Source organism: Synchiropus splendidus, chromosome 10 (genome assembly GCF_027744825.2).
Source record: "Synchiropus splendidus isolate RoL2022-P1 chromosome 10, RoL_Sspl_1.0, whole genome shotgun sequence".
In the NCBI taxonomy this organism is placed as follows: domain Eukaryota; kingdom Metazoa; phylum Chordata; class Actinopteri; order Syngnathiformes; family Callionymidae; genus Synchiropus; species Synchiropus splendidus.
The window spans coordinates 1,299,926-1,317,481 of record NC_071343.1 but is presented as its reverse complement, the minus strand read 5'-3'; positions in this window follow the sequence as shown (position 1 = coordinate 1,317,481).

The window sequence follows — 17,556 nt, the reverse complement described above, 5'->3', positions numbered from 1 at the left end:
ATCAGGAGGAGGCTGAGGAACGACACTGGAGGCCGGTGGAAAAGCGGAGCGTCTCTCTGGACCTGCCAGGCTCAGGTGTCCCTCCAGGATCAGGTGAACACGTCCCTGCCGCTCTCTGGCGCCTCCTCCTGGTCACCACACGAGCAGCCCGAGCCAGAGTTGGTTTGTTGAAGGACCTCCAGACTTGCCTTTCCCAGCTCTGATGGAGACGTGAGTGGGAACATCACATCTCCATCTGCTGCTCTTCCTCCTCGGCTCCTCCCACCATGTGAAGCCCCGCCTCTCTGCCGTCAGCCTCACCTGCTGAGGGACTCGGTGTCAGAGGTGCTGGTTCCTCTCTCCTCGCCGAGGTTACCATGGAAACCAGATTAGGCGAGGGAGGATGAGTAAGAAGTGACGCTGCCTGCACAGACGCTTTCAAAGCCGCCGTGGATTTCTGTGTTTGCCTGGATCCGCTGAACACACAAGAGAAGCATCCGGCGCCAACACAGCCAGACGGACGGTGTTTGAGTCGCCGCCCGGCTGCCTCTGACGGACACACTCCGCCGTGATCCGCTCAGGATGTGGCGGCCGCCGCCTCTTCATTAGCGCCGCGGCTGACGTCCCGCCGTGGACGCCGCTGCCGCCCCTCACTCGCGCCGCTAATTAGCTGACAAACGCCGCGGAGTCCGCAGCAACATTCACACGGCGACACAGAGAAGCGAGACGCAGCATCTCTGGATGAGAGAGACGCAAAGAGCAGAGCTGTGAGCTGCTTCCTGACTGACCTCTGACCTTGGCACAGCCCAGGGGGGCGGGGCTCGTCTGGGTTCACATCATCCTCAGGTTGTGTCTTGTGACTGAGGCGTCTGGTGACACTGAGCTGAGCCAGAAGCTTGGAGTTGCTGCTCCGTCATCTGAGACTCAGACGAGAGCTGCTGCTGCTGCTGCTGCTGCTGCTGCTGCTGCTGCTGCAGCGGCGCCCACTGAGGTGGTGCTGCGTCGTGTCTTATCAGGAGACTTCTTCATCCCTCCTCCTCTTCATCACCTCTCCTCCTCTTCATCCCTCCTCCTCTTCATCATCCCTCCTCCTCTTCATCACCTCTCCTCCTCCTCTTCATCCCTCCTCCTCTTCATCACCTCTCCTTCTCCTCTTCATCACCTCTCCTCCTCTTCATCATCCCTCCTCCTCTTCATCCCTCTTCATCACCTCTTCTCCTCCTCTTCATCACCTCTCCTCCTCTTCATCCCTCTTCATCACCTCTCCTCCTCCTCTTCATCCCTCCTCCTCTTCATCACCTCTCCTCCTCTTCATCCCTCCTCCTCTTCATCCCTCCTCCTCTTCATCATCCCTCCTCCTCTTCATCCCTCCTCCTCTTCATCATCCCTCCTCCTCTTCATCACCTCTCCTCCTCCTCTTCATCCCTCCTCCTCTTCATCACCTCTCCTTCTCCTCTTCATCACCTCTCCTCCTCTTCATCATCCCTCCTCCTCTTCATCCCTCTTCATCACCTCTTCTCCTCCTCTTCATCACCTCTCCTCCTCTTCATCCCTCCTCCTCTTCATCCCTCTTCATCACCTCTCCTCCTCCTCTTCATCCCTCCTCCTCTTCATCATCCCTCCTCCTCTTCATCCCTCCTCCTCTTCATCATCCCTCCTCCTCTTCATCCCTCCTCCTCTTCATCATCCCTCCTCCTCTTCATCACCTCTCCTCCTCCTCTTCTTCCCTCCTCCTCTTCATCACCTCTCCTTCTCCTCTTCATCACCTCTCCTCCTCCTCTTCTTCCCTCCTCCTCTTCATCACCTCTCCTTCTCCTCTTCATCACCTCTCCTCCTCTTCATCATCCCTCCTCCTCTTCATCCCTCCTCCTCTTCATCCCTCTTCATCACCTCTTCTCCTCCTCTTCATCACCTCTCCTCCTCTTCATCACCTCTCCTCCTCCTCTTCATCCCTCCTCCTCTTCATCACCTCTCCTCCTCTTCATCCCTCCTCCTCTTCATCCCTCCTCCTCTTCATCATCCCTCCTCCTCTTCATCCCTCCTCCTCTTCATCATCCCTCCTCCTCTTCATCACCTCTCCTCCTCCTCTTCATCCCTCCTCCTCTTCATCACCTCTCCTTCTCCTCTTCATCACCTCTCCTCCTCTTCATCCCTCCTCCTCTTCATCCCTCTTCATCACCTCTTCTCCTCCTCTTCATCACCTCTCCTCCTCTTCATCCCTCCTCCTCTTCATCCCTCTTCATCACCTCTCCTCCTCCTCTTCATCCCTCCTCCTCTTCATCATCCCTCCTCCTCTTCATCCCTCCTCCTCTTCATCATCCCTCCTCCTCTTCATCCCTCCTCCTCTTCATCATCCCTCCTCCTCTTCATCACCTCTCCTCCTCCTCTTCTTCCCTCCTCCTCTTCATCACCTCTCCTCCTCCTCTTCTTCCCTCCTCCTCTTCATCACCTCTCCTTCTCCTCTTCATCACCTCTCCTCCTCTTCATCATCCCTCCTCCTCTTCATCCCTCCTCCTCTTCATCCCTCTTCATCACCTCTTCTCCTCCTCTTCATCACCTCTCCTCCTCTTCATCACCTCTCCTCCTCCTCCGGCTCGGTGGCGTCAGGCAGGAAGATGGAGAGGTCAGTTGACGGACAGCAGCAGACCTGAGCGCTGAGACTCAAGAGACCAGAGGACCATCTCACATTAGCCCAGGAGCTGGAACTGAGGGGGGGAATCATCTACCTGCCTCCAAACTAGGGTCCATGACTGAAACCACACACACATATACTTGTATCTCTCTCCTTGTGGGGACCCTTCCCCCAGCCTCCCCCCCCGAACCTAACCATCCAGAAGCTGAGCCAGGACTCAGACTCAGAACCAGACTGGAACCCAGTTAGTTTGAAGTTTGAACCTTGAAACCGAAGCTTAAACTTGTGGGGTTCGGCAAAACGTCCCCACAAGCGCAGCTAAAGCAGGGGCGCACACACACACACACACACCATAGAGAGACCATGAAAAGAGGTGATATTTATAGTGCCACTGTATGATACTGTATCTGCATCACACCACAGGCTGCTTCATCTTCATCCTGCTCCTCATCCTCACTCCGCTCGACAGGCCTCGCCTCTGTCCTCCGTTTCAACTCCTTCCTTCAACACACTTGATCGGCACGTGCGGCACGGCGGGTCATGTGACCGTCGGAGGCGCTGCACAGCCACACTGCGCGTATGAGGAGCATCTTTGATATGTCATCAGTTCCACCCACTCTCAATAACCAGGTGGCTGCCATGGCAACGCCTCCCCACCACAGGAAGAGAAGCCAGTCTTTTCACAACGAACAGGAGGCTGGAGCCTCTCCAGCGCGCTCGCTGCTCAGTGCACACCCAGGCCAGCAGTCACTGGGAGGGGAACCTGAGTCCAGGGTCCCTCGCCGGGTCCCGCGCCGGGCCACGCGCCAGGTCCCTCGCCGGGTCCCGCGCCGGGCCACGCGCCAGGTCCCTCGCCGGGTCCCTCGCCGGGTCCCTCGCCGGGCCACGCGCCAGGTCCCTCGCCGGGTCACGCGCCGGTCCCTAGCCAGGTCCTGCGGGCTTCATTTCCGGGCGGATGCTTTATCACTCTCCGGATTGATGACATGAAACCGGTCCGGCGAGACTCGGCAGCTCAGGCAGCGCCAGCCTCGCTCGTTCCACGGGAAACTTTGGCAAGTGACCCAGTGCCACTGCAGCAATGGAGAACCGCGTGGTGCCGCTTCCCTGCCTTCTAACTGTAATCCACTTTGGCGGCTCTGATTGGAGCAGCGGGGGCGGCTGCCATGTTTATTTGGGCGACGACTGTGACGAGCGATTTGCCTCATGAAGGGGCGGAGACTTCTGCGGAGTCACGGAGCAGACGCCACAGTAGAAGCCGTCCTGCTCCGGGAGCCGACACCAGCCTGGCGCCAGGCTCCGCTCTGCTGTGCCAAACAGCAGGTCAAGTTCTGGGTCCAGTGCCAACCGTGATGACAATGTTTCCTTAGCCTTTTATCATCGCGAGATGAGACGACACGTGTGTTCATGGTCCGTCAGACACGGGAATATGTGGCACTCTTGCACGTGTAGTTCGCAATATCCGTCAGGCCGAGTTTGGACACGCCCACCTTCCACCCGGCTGTGGCCCTCAGTGACTCGTGGAGCGCGATGGAAAGCTGTGCAGTGATGTGTGGCGCTACTTTGTTTACATTGACTCTGAAGCGAAAACAGAAGTGGAGGAACAGACCGCTGACAAATGCCGTTACGAAATAGCAAACCTCAAGTGGCGCCTGAGCGTTTCTTCGTAGGTGAGTCATGTCGATCCTGTCAGTCGAGCATTAGCTGAGATACCGAGGTCTTCTCCTGCGGGACTTGAATTAGCTTGGTTCGCGCACGCAAGCTAACTTCAGCTAGCTTGGTTGTGCTAACATCAGTAGCTCATGTGTGTCGCTGTATCGAGCAATGTCGAGGCCCCGTGTTGCAAACAATAAAACAAAGTCTACAGTTGTCAACAGACCAATGTTCGGTGTGTTGTGCGCCACCTTGTGGTGAATCAGCAGATGTAGCGTTGAGGCCATTCTGTGCTGTTGTATTTGGGCAAAATATGTGATACGTCACAAGCGTGTGGGTGTGTGTGTGTGTGTAACATACACAATGCTCAGGTGCTCACGTGTGTGTGTTTGGAAGATGGTCCTATCTGAATATAGTTGGAGCCACACTCATCTGTACTCAGTGGTAAATACTGTCGTCCTCTCGCCTCCTTTATTCCTCTTGACTATTACTGTCTCCTCTCTCCCTGACTGGGACGGACTGAAGTGTTTTCCTGACTGACTGAAACGGGACTCCCACTGTTTCCGTCCAAGAGACTCGAACGAAGGCTGAGGCGTGCGCAACTTTCCCTGCTGCTCAGATCACACTGATGAATATTTGATGGAAATCACGCCACGGTTTTCCACATCGCTGATCTGAAGCCAGCGCTGCGGCGGCTCACCACTCAGACTGGGACCTGCCGGGCCCCTTCCTGACACCGCTCTGGTTTCCAGGAAGCCAGGGCCGTGTGACGGGAGGAGCTCCCACCTGACGCACGACGTGCCTCGCTAAGATTCTCTGCTTCCACGGAGGTTGGGCCGGAGCTTCAGGAGCCCCACAGGGGCGCGGTGTCCTGCGCCCCGCCTCCTGGTCCTCTTCATGTTTACATTTAGCAGATGGCGCTGTAAAGGCGAGAGTCTCCTGTCCTCACTGGGGTCACCCAGCATCCCAGGAGGGTTGGAGAGGTGATGGAGGTGAGGAAGAGAGTGCAACAAGGTGGAGGCCACTGTGATGTCACCGTGTGAGGAGAGTCAGAGGTGAAGATACTGATGGTGTCGGTGGAAGAAGATCCCAAATGAGAGGGACGTGTGGCGACGCAGTTAGGATGAACCTAAGGACCAAGGGTGGTGGGGAGCCTGTAAGGGTCATGATGAAGGTGCGACAGGAGAGCACTGATGGGTAACTGAAGCATCATGAAGCGTTTCCACTCAGTGACACACTGTGTTGATGCTGCGTCACTGAACACTGAGTCGGTGAAGGAGCGTGTCAGAGAAGAGTCCAGGTCCTGTGAAGCCGGGACGGTGCCCCTCCCACGCCCCCACCACAGCAGGCAGCTCAGCAGGACTCCGGATGCAGCCGAGGAGAGGAGCTGGACCTGAGGTCGACCAGAGACACGATAGGCCCATGTTCTCTGCGAGATCAGCCTCCAGAGGCCATGAATAAATGAAAAGTGCCCAGTCAGCTCCGGCGCTCTGAGCCACACGGCGCAGAGCGGAGAGGAGAAATTAACATTTGACTCTTAAACGCTGCGAGTCAACATCAGCGCTGCACTTGGACAAACGCGCGGCTCTTTGATGTGCTAATGGGCTGTTTGGATTTCCACGCATCAGCCGTGTTCCGAGCGACGGAGGCGCGGCTGCCCCCGGTCCAAACGCAGAGGCCTCCTCCAGTCACGGGAAGAGTGTCGACCCAGCGCCTGGGCACCTCGGCGCCGCCTCACCAGGGGCCGCAGTTAATTGCACGCTCTGCTTGTTGACGCCGAAGGTACTGAGTGAGCGCCGATTCCCTCCGGCGCCATTAAAGCGCTGGTAAACACCGTCAGGACGGCACATTCAGACGGGCTTTTCCTTCGTGTTCCGCTGGTGAGGTTTGTGTTCCATGCAGTCCGTCTCTGCAGCGGCGCCACAGTCACATGACAGACCTGACAGCCACTGAAGAGCCCGGTCAAACTCGCGCCCGGGGACTTGAGACTTGTTTGGTGGGTGATGTTGACAAACAAAGGTTCGACACGTTTTGGGCAGAAGATGAGGCGGCTCCTCTGCCTCCTGGTGGCCGACAGAGGACATGACACTATCAGTTGTGTTGGACAGCAACAGTTTCTTCTGGAGACTCAAGGGTTTTCATCCAAATCATTACAGAACTTGTGTATTTGGTGAAAATGGGCCTCGATATATTAGCCATGTCATTTACCACAGTCAGGTCTTTTTTAGGTTCCGTGTGTTGGAACCAATAGAGAGGCAAACACGGTGAGATGTGACGGTCAAATCTGCCGCGGTATCTACCAGGGTCTAGTGTTACGGGTGTCAGGAGGAGGAGCCGGAGCGTTCTCAGACCACACCCACTTGGGGACAGACTTGCAGTGCCCCCCACAGGCCAGCATGTGCACTGCAGCAGCCAGGATCGGACCAGCGTTTGATCCTGTTTCTGAAGTCCGGTTGGTCCACTCCACGCTCGGCACTCGGCACACACACACAGGCGCCTCTCAGTCAGTGCCATGTTGCGATGCATGCCGCTGCTCCGCCTCAGCGCCGACCTCTGCTCCCCGGCCCGAGGCTGGAACTGGACCAGTCCTCCTTCACCAGCTCTTCAGGACCCAGTGGACCCGACACCAGAACAAAGTTCTGTTAGAACACCGACTCCCTACCTCTGGTTCTCCTCCTTCATTACACCTCAGCAAGTCAGTGACCTGCTCTCGACTCGTTTCCACTTCATTATTTTCATCTATACGTTTCCCGCCGCAGCTGCTGGGTCCTGCTCTCTCTGCTCGTCCTCGCCATTAAAGCCATTTTCTTCCAGCCGTGACACGGTTTCCTCCCCACCTCCTGCCCCTCCAGTCACCGGGAGCGAAGAAACGGACTGTTGTTTTGCCTGGGTGCGATGGTGCTGCGGCGGGTGGAGCGGGCAGCGGGCCGTGGCGCGCGGGCGGCTGCCGTGTCTCGTGCTTGGCAGGCGGCAGGGATTAGATCGGACTGACCCGTCTCTTCAAGTCCGAGGCTCCGCCGCTGCCAAACAACGCACCAGCGTGGCGCGGAAATCTTCATCTGTAAACTCCCCAGTCTCATGTGGGCCGACCGGAGCGCGGCTCAGAAGTCGGAGCGCGGCTCAGAAGCCTCAAAGTCATAATGATGCCTTCTGTGATGCCTCGTAATTGTTCCGTCTTAATGAAGCACCGGAGACTGGAGGGCGAAGAGGCTGGAACTGAACTACAACTTCCCTCCAGCTGCCGCGAGCTCATGAAGATGTTGTGGTGATTCAGGAGCTGAGCAGACCAGACAGAACCAGCTCTCCTCTCCTGTAGCTCTCATGTCAGAGGCGGAAGAGAGAGAGGCAGAAGAGGAGTCACCTGAGGTGACCAGTGACCCGTCGGACCAGGAGCCTTGACCTTCCTGAGCAGAGCTTCAGACCTGGGTTACACCGGACACGGGATGTCCGTCAGTCGTGGGCCAAGTGGCTGCTGCCCCCTCCACCTCCTCTCTTTCCTGTGGCAGGCCGGTGCTAACAGGAAGTAGCATGTTGCCCCTGAGACTCTGAAGACGTGGTCCAGCTCAGTTGCGTGACTGACAGCCAGTGCGAGAACAAGCCGACCTTCAGAGGTCACAGGTCCAGAGTGGCACTCGGCCACACGGCAGCACGTCGCGTGCCGCTGCGTCACCTGTTCTTCAGCGGGACAGAGACGCGGCGGGCGTCAGGATGAATGTTGCTAACTGGAGCCAAGCTGACTGGCTGGAAATAATGAGATGGAATTAGATTAGTAGAGATTACGCTTCATTAATCCCACAGAAGTGCAGATTAGAGAAAACAAGAAAAGCAGATTACACAATCCAAAATAAAATGAACTGAAAACCTTTGTGAACTAAACAGAAGCAAATGAGCGCCGCCTCCATCGTGAGTGACATAAATAAGGGACTGAACTAAAGAGCCGCTGGACGGTGGCGCCACGACGGCCATGGTCATGTGACGCCGCAGACACACCAGCTGAGTCCACATGCTCTGCTCTCACTCCGCGTTTGCTCTTCTGTGCCAGAGCTACAAGATCAACACTGACTCCACAGGTGCCATGTTGCTTTTGGAGTGAAATGTTTGACTGTGGGCTGCTCCCCCTGGTGGATACATTGGTGAACAGCAACATGAAGAAGCATGTGATCAGTGGGGGCAGCATGGACGTGTTTTCACACGGTGTTGTTTGCTATACACCGCAGTGAACAGCGCAACATTTCCGCACGAGAGCGTTACAGCGCCACACACAGACCGGTGTGTGTGTTCATGGTTGAAGCTGTTGTGATCACATGCCGTGTCTTTATAAAGGTCTGGGAAAGATCGGGTCTTTCCTGTTTTCCCGTGCGGACACAGCGGCGCCGCAGCTGATTCACGCCGGCGACTTCCTTATCCACAGGCAGCGGCAGAGATACAAACTACTGAAGGACCAACAGAGCGTCTGGCTTGACTCTCAGTTTAGCCCTGTGTTTCATTCGTCTGTGCTTGTTTGGCGTCAGAATTCATGAGTCCTGACTGCTCTCTCTTGCTTCATGGCTCAGCTCACTCTGTCACGTTCCCCCCGTCCGCTGATCCTGGGTGTGTTTGGACCTGCTCCGGCTCCAGACCAGCTCAGAACTGGCTTCCCCTCCGCAGCCCTGGAGCCCAGCGCCAGACCTCAGCAGGCTCTGGATGTGCTTCTGAGGCCACGTGACTGGCTTCCCTGCCGGCTTACATGAAGACTTGTGCTCAACAAGAGGAGAGGCAGGAGGGTCTGATCCCACATCTGAAACATCTCTGTAAACCAGACGGATGTTTCCATCAGCAGATGAATAAATAAACAGCAGAGCGCAGAGGCGAGCCTCAACACCAGCGACGGCTCTTTCAACACAACTTTCTGGGCAGAATTCGCCAGATAAAAGACGCTTCTAAAAGGCAGGAATACATTTCAGGAAAGTACAGATGAAAGGAGTAATTGATATTCAATACCAGTTAGAGGGAAGAACGTGGGAACGTTGTGAAGATAACCACGCAGAAAACTGTCCTGCAACATATTGCTTTTAAGTCAATGCCACTTTGTTCTCCGCATCGCATTAAACAACAACTAATCCCAGCCGCCTGAAACACCAGCAGCCACAAAACACCCCTTCAGTCACTGTGTTGGCTGAACGCACTATTGCTAACCGCATGACGCGCAGGAAACGGAATCACTGTGTTCGTCCGGCCAAGTTCGGGATCAGCTGAGACTGATGGAGAGACACTGGAATGTCTCTGAGTCGGACTCCATGACCTGGCTGATGCGGCTAATGGCTAGGCTAAGCTAGCATGTAGCCAGTAGCAGGACTCAGCGAGCATGTAGCCAGTAGCTGGACTCAGCTAGCATGGAGCCAGTAGCTGGACTCAGCTAGCATGGAGCCAGTAGCTGGACTCAGCTAGCATGGAGCCAGTAGCTGGACTCAGCTAGCATGCAGCCAGTAGCTGGACTCAGCTAGCATGTAGCCAGTAGCTGGACTCAGCTAGCATGGAGCCAGTAGATGGACTCAGCTAGCATGTAGCCAGTAGCTGGACTCAGCTAGCATATAGCCAGTAGCTGGACTCAGCTAGCATGGAGCCAGTAGCTGGACTCAGCTAGCATGTAGCCAGGAGCTGGACTCAGCTAGCATATAGCCAGTAGCTGGACTCAGCTAGCATGGAGCCAGTAGCTGGACTCAGCTAGCATGGAGCCAGTGGCTGGACTCAGCTAGCATGCAGCCAGTAGCTGGACTCAGCTAGCATGTAGCCAGTAGCTGGACTCAGCTAGCATATAGCCAGTAGCTGGACTCAGCTAGCATATAGCCAGTAGCTGGACTCAGCTAGCATATAGCCAGTAGCTGGACTCAGCTAGCATGTAGCCAGTAGCTGGACTCAGCTAGCATGGAGCCAGTAGATGGACTCAGCTAGCATGTAGCCAGTAGCTGGACTCAGCTAGCATATAGCCAGTAGCTGGACTCAGCTAGCATATAGCCAGTAGCTGGACTCAGCTAGCATGCAGCCAGTAGCTGGACTCAGCTAGCATGTAGCCAGGAGCTGGAGAACGGTCAGGCGTCTCCATCATGGCCCATTGTTGGGGCTCCAGTCCTGGGTTAGGTTAGTGTCCAAGAGACTCTTCATGGTCCTGGATCCAGGATGAAAACAAGTTGCTCTTCAGCATTCACCATCACTTTTCCTGACTTAAAAACAAAGATGGCTGCCAGGGGTGTGAGGTCAGAGCAGGCCGCCGTGTGTTGGCTGGGTCCGAGGTCACGTGACCCTCCTCTGTGGACAGACCCTCTGACCTCGACTTGGCTGAAAGCAAAGCTGATCCACTGGACTCACACGTCCACAACACACCTGAGAGGAGGACGACACACTCACACACACTCACATCAATATTCTGCTCGCTCACTCGGCGTATATGAGTTTGTCGGCTTCAGTTTGGCTGCTGTCACATCAGCTGTCACGGAGACGACGCGCTTATTTCCTCCACGTGTCTGGTCCAAACCCTGCAGGACGGTTGTGTTCACGTGAGGACGACAGTCTCCGTGACCAGTGAAGTGGCTGGAAACCATCATGGAGCCAGGAGCAGCGAGAACCTGGCTCTGCTCTGGACCTCTGTCCAACCAGGGACATGCTGCTGCTTCTTCAGGGAGAGTTCCATCACCCCCACCGGGACTGAGATGAGGGAGGCGAAGAAGAGAGTGCAGCAGGGTGGAGACTCCTCACCGACAGTAGACGTTCTGAGACTCTGGAGTCTCTGAAGCCACTGAGGTGGAGGAAAGTGAAGACCAGAACTGAGTCTCTCAGAGCGACATGTGGAGGGGTTTGGGAACAGTCAGGGAGGACAGATGTTTGAGGAGAGGAGGACCACAGTGAGGTCCACGATGACGCAGGAGGACCTGCAGATGAAGACCATCCTGCCGCAGCTGCAGAAGCAAAGCGCTGCGCTGCGGAACAGAGGCCTGTTTCCCAGCACTGCCTGCAGCTCTGACTGGAACACGCCGTCCCGACTGGATGGAAACATCTGGCAGCTGATGGTGATGAAAGTTCCCGGCTCCTCGCGCAAGCCAAGCGCCGCAGTCGTTTAGAGGCAGAGAGGAGAAAACCAAGGCTTTTCTATTGTCACCTGCGAGACGCCGAAGATCAAAGCGTCGGCTTTCACTCGGGATTTGTAATGACTGCGGAGCGAGTTCTTCAAAGCGCCGTGCGCTTGTGTCTTCAGGTAAATGAGCTGCGCTGCCGCTGCACACGCCCCTTCCTGCTCAGGCGTTCGTCCTCTCCCTCCAGCACTTGGTCAGTCATTGTGACGGCCAAAAAACGTCCGAAATTTTCGAAAAAATGTGTTGAAAGTTGCGAGGATTTCTGGTTCTGGAGCAACATGACGGGAACAGTGTGATATGATGCCATGCAGAGGGCGGGGCCAAAGGAGACTGGCGTGACTGGTGGAGTTGGCGGTAAAGATTGGTTGGACCCGTGTTGTGATGCTGGAGGAGCCTGCTGCAGAGTGGAGCTACTTTGGAAGCCTCTGGATATGGAGGCTCAGAAACAGCCTGGAGAGAGATGCAGCTGGAGGGCAGCCATGTTGGTTTACGTTTGCCCCATATAGTCTTCGGCTGACTGGTCACTTCCGCTTTTTACTTCCCTCTATTCTACATTTCCATCATGGGAATTTGAACTTTTAGGATTGAGGATCCTTCACGTCCGAGTCGTGACTCTTGGCGACAAGATTTGTGGGCAGATCTGAGCGTTTGGCGTCACATGGCTTCATCTCATCGAGGAGGGAGGGAGTACGACGCCGCGCATGCCGCGGAGAGGGGCGGGGCCAAAGGAGACTGGAGCGATTGGACAAAACTCCAGCGCCTCGCAGGACTCACAGGGATCGGTTGGACCTGTGTTGTGATCGCAACATCGCCACCTGCTGGAGGCAGAGTGTAGCTACTTTGGCAGCTTCTTGAGAGACGCTGGGAAGCAGCGACCCATTGACTCCCAGCAGTGAAGAGAAACGAGACTCGTGTTTGGTGTGACCCTGGCTGCGACACGCCAACGGTGCGCTGGCGTCCTGCTGCTGGACCGCTGGCGATGGAGGAGGCCCACTGGTCTCCTGCTCAGCTCCTGCGCTGAAGCTCTGCGGGCCTGACAGGGCTTCTGCAGAGCGCAGGCCTGAGCCTGGATGGGCGCCTCTCGAGCATATTTGGCTTCCAGGTTTCTAAAGACAGAAGGTGCTAGAATATCAGCCTGACCTCAATCCTCCGCCTGCCACCCAGGGTTCCGTCACACCTGTCAGAGAGAGTGGGGAGGAAGCCTGGCTGCAGAGGAGCAGCCAAGTAGGAATTAGCTTCCTGACTGTCATGGAATATTGATACGGCACATTAAGAGCCCTGATGGTGAATCATTCATGGGCCGGAGAGCCGAGTGGCTGGAGCTCCAGAGGCCAGCCGCAGGCTTCTCCACTGGGTGTGGTGATCTTCAGACCGACCCACGGGTGCCACTCCTCCTGCTGGAGGTTGAGGAGCACCAAGGAAGTCTCTTCTCCAGAGGAGGGGATTTCAACTCTCGCTCCTGACTGGCTGCCTCTCATCCACTCCACCCAGACCTCACCTGACTGGCAGGTTACCTGGGCTCTGTCCAGTGCTCCGGCCACTTTGGAGCTGGACCTCCAGCCCTGCTTCCATCACTGGAGCCTCAGGCTCAGCTCGGCCTCACCTGCCGTCCATCCTGACCCCTGACACCACACAACCTCTCCAGGCCAGGTGACCAGCAGGGGGCCCCGCAGCCTTCAACTTCAGCTCAGCATGAAGACACCTTCCCCTGAAGGTCCAGAGCTCCGGAGCGGTCATCGCGGCCTCCTTCCTGAGGTCCTCACAAGCCACTCCCACCTGGCTCCTGCATCCCCAGGAGGTTCTGGATCTTCCTGCCTGAGAGCTCAGAGCGTCGTCGCCCGCAGCTTAAGAGCAGCCGGGGATCAGAGGGAAGTGATTCCCAGCGAGTGATTGGAAGCGATAGGTGATTGACTCTGAGGGAAGTGGAAGCGAAGTGCCTTGTCTGAGGTGCAGTTCCCAGGGAGCAGGCTTATTTAAAACTGTCACTAATAAGCAGCGCTTTGACCCACTTGCAGCAGAAACAAGGCAAGTGTCAAACTCAGCCGCTGGCAGAGGTGAAGCAAGTCCCGGGGGAGAAGCACCCGAGGGAGCCATGAGTCACGGCAGCGGCGAGTCAGGACCGCGGCAGGTCTGTGAGACCCCGGCCCAACACCTGCCCGAGGGGCCCGGGACCACCTGTCCATGTGGACTCAGGCCTGGTTCGCTTGTGCTCACACTGGGACCGTCAGTGCTTCACGCTGCATTCGGCTGGCTGATTGATTGGCAGGTGGTGGGGACATGTTTCTGGGGGGGTGAAGGGGGCGTCGAGGGAACATCAACAGTGTTGGAAAGCCGCCAATAAACCGAGCAAAACAAGAGCTGTGCGACACAGAAGTTCACCTCCAGGTTTTCAGAACAAGCAGCGCTGCTTTTATTAGCAACATGGATATGTGGAGCTTCCCTCAGCAGAACCCTCCGCTCTGGAGTGGTTCTTCTGTCTCCATGGTGACAGGCGATCCGGACCCAATGGTCCCACCGTATGGTTCCACTGGTACCAACCTGCTCAGCCCAGGAAGGTGCAGCCCCCGACTCTACTGGCACTGCGCGAGCCTCCCCTCCGTCTGCATCCACTGTACTGTGTGGAACTGGACTCAAGCAGAGTGTGACGTCATCAACAAGCGACAGGTTTCCTGATTCATGCACACGGCTCATCCTGTGGAGTAACAACCCTCATTTGAAGTGACCTTTAGGAATGAAAACTGAAAACATCCCATGTGAAGCTGCACCGTGATGTCATCAGCAGGTGCCAGTCTGGAGGAAGAAGCGCGTACTTGTACTGGGCGCGTTGAGCAGAGCTTTGCACATCAGGATCACGGCTGCGTCGTCTGAGTCGCTGCCCTCACGTTGCTCTTCACTGACTCAGTCTCAGCTGCAGCACGGTGCTCCATGACTCCTGCGCTCCGGCTCACGTTCACGCGTCTCCATCATCTGGCTGCCCTGGCTGCGTCCGCCCCGGCCCTGGCGGTGGCGCCGAGTGTCTATTACGCACCTCATTAAACCTATATCTTTCCGCGGCGCTACGCACAGCTAAATTATTTGTTTAGTGCTACAGAAAAGTGATGAAACATATTTGCAAACATCTCCGCCGCGCGACGCCGGCGCCCCTCCTGATGTAAGGCTGCTAAAATATTAAGAGCAAGTGTGCCGGCGTGTCTGAGGCAGCGGGAGCGGGCAGGCGGCTCTGTTTCCATGGAGACCTGCCATCATCAGCAGCATTCATTTGCAAACATTGCTGTGAATCACTTGCTCCCGCTCGCGCTGCCTTCCACAACTGTCTCAGGGAGTCAAAGGTGATGTGATGGCTCTAACAATGTTCCCGCGGCAGCTTCGCTCAGCCCACTGCTAAATTTAGCGGCGCCCGTGTGTGGAGCAGGTGCTCGCCACGGTCCTCGCAGGACAGCTCGACAAACACCTCCTGATTGGATCTTGCCATTTGACTAGGGAGCGAGTTTCTGCTCAGAGACACCAAGGTTGGGTGCCTCCAGAAGAAGAAACCATCAGATCAACAGTCATTTCCTGTTTAGATGTAGGTGAGATGTGAGGCTCATGAAGGACCCACAGTCTTCTACCTGCTGATACAAAGTTCTGGTCCTGAGCTACGGGCCTCTGAAGTCCCAGACGTTCATCAGAGAGAGATGTCCTCTCCATCCACTCCTCCTCCAGCATGTGTCTTCTCCAGCTCTCAGGAGAGTGGTAGAACATCTGCTGGCATCTGCTGCCCACTGTCAAGGACCCTGACTTCTGGGGACTCTGGTCTGGGTCTTCATGAACACGATGTCTTTTCAATCTTTCATCTGTGGAGATGATGGCTGAAGGTTTCCCATACAGATGGTTGTCCACCACATGTGCTGGTGTTGAGTAGTGTCCCGCTGTAGAGTGTCCCATTATTCGATGTCACTAAGGATGTTACAGAACTTCTGAAGATGATCCAGAGGGAGCCCGAAGTCTCCTACAGGAATGGAGGGAGGATGGTGCCCCGAGGAGCCCCAGTGTTCCTCAACATCTCCTCTCACTGGTAAGGTTTGTCTCAAGCGTCTGGTGGTCCGGCGGTCTGTGGTCCACACCACCAGGTTGGGACCCACCTCCATGGACGTGGTGATGACACGACAGCGCCCCCTGCCTGTGGTGGACCACAGGTCATGCCCAGTTCTGATCAGGACGTGGTGCACATTTCAACAAGATGAAGTAAAGAGGGTATAACAGTCAACACCGCTGTGGCCTCGGGGTCCAACCGAGTCTGAGTCTTGCTTCAGCTCAGCTTATCTGAGCAGGAATCTGTAACTGCCACAGCAACATCTGCTGATGATTGATGCTCCATCAGGCTCTTTCATGCGGTGCATTTTAGCTTCGCTCCTGATGAAAGGAAGCTTTGAGAGCCAGAGGATTCTCCTCCGTTTCCCCACAGACGGAGCTTCACAGCCTCCCTCCACATCCTCGCAGTCCAGCAGATCAACAAACGGCCAGGCCAGCGCTCGGCCGCCAAACGTGTCGGCGAACGTGAGTCACTCAGGAGCTCCTTCACGGCGCTACTGAAGCCGCTGGGATCCAAGTTTGCCTGCGTGAAACGGACCTTGGGTTCAGTGTCACCGGGGCTCTTCATCATGGCGACCACCTAAACATGCTGTTCATGATGTAACTGAGTGTAAAGAGGCCCATTTAAAATATTTATTCCTGCAGGCTGTGGCACTTGGCCCTGCGCTGCTCCACTCAGCAACGCCTCATGTGCTGGTTCACATTTCCTTTGCTTTAGTGTCCTGCTTCCATTTGTCACTGTGGATCAGTTCATGTTCATCTCTTTTTGAAACAGACTCTGGAGTGATGCAGACTTTTTATTTTCTCAGCCTCTGTGAGAAACTTTTCTGATTCAGTGCAGACATTTTTGTGATTCACACTTTCTTCTGTTTATCTTGTATTTATTTTTGAAATCTTGCCTCTTCCTTGTTCTAGTCTTTTGGCCTCTATATTGGTACCTGAACTGAAATTATTTTTCTGATGGGCTTTTAAAATATATATTTCTGCGTTGTTCAAACAAACTTCTTGATTTTTTTTTACATTTTAAATGTTTTTATTGTTGATTTTAGTCAGTCATTTTGATTTTCTTTCATTCACTCGCCATTCAAATGTCATGATTTGATTTGTTGTTTATTTATTTTTTATTTTTATTTTGTCAGTCTCTTGTTTCTGTCTGTTTTTCCTCTTCGTTTCTGCAGTATTCAGGTTTTATATCGTTTTGTTGCCAACTCTGTTCAGATTTTTGGTTCATTTTTTCCAAATTCCTTTTCCTAACCTCCATTATGTTCTTTGTCTGGTGTGTGTTTTTTTTTTACTTATTCAGATGAATCTCTTCCTCTATTAGTCAAGGTTTTTGTTTCTTCGTGGCCGCAAACATTACATTCTTTCTCATGGCCATTAAGACACTTTTCTTGCTGGTCAGCTGTTTACCCAGGTTTGTTGTTGTTTATCAACTGCTTTCTTTTAACTGTTATTTCTGTCTGTAGATGTTTCTATTTTTGACTCTCCTTCCTGTGAGCACTTCCTGAAAGGTTTCCCCTGAAGGTCATAGAGTTCTTCACCAAAAAAAATCAGATTAAAAAAAAAAGTTCACACGTTTTTTCTGCATGTAGAGAGTCCGTTTTTGCTCTCTGTGTGGAGGATTTGTCTGACTTCCATCTCTTTTCTCCCTTTATTTCTTTGTCCAATCTTCATGAACAATTCATCTTTGTTTATTATGAACCGTTTTCCTTTTCTCTCTCTTTTTTGGGGTCAACACAGACTTTCATAATGTCCGGTGAGGATTCACTGAATGTGGACCGAAGTGTCTTTGTCCAGTCGGAGGACCTCGCCCTCAGTAGAACCTGATTCATTTATTTTAACTCAGTTTTATCATGTGTTCAACGTTTCCTCGGCCTGTGTGAACGCGTCCACTTCCGGGAGGACGCGGCTCCATCCGGGCCGGACGGTCGGGCGCTAGTGTGGTCAGTGCCGTGAGGCGGTGTCCGGCAGCAGGCGGTGACCGGGCCGCGCCAGGACCTTTGTCCGAGCTCCAGCGGCCCAGAGTCCGGGGGCGGGGCGGTGGAGGGGGAGGGCGGGGCCTGTGGCAGCATCACGCAGGGAAGTTTTCAAAGTGAACAAAGTGCGCGTGCGAGCAGG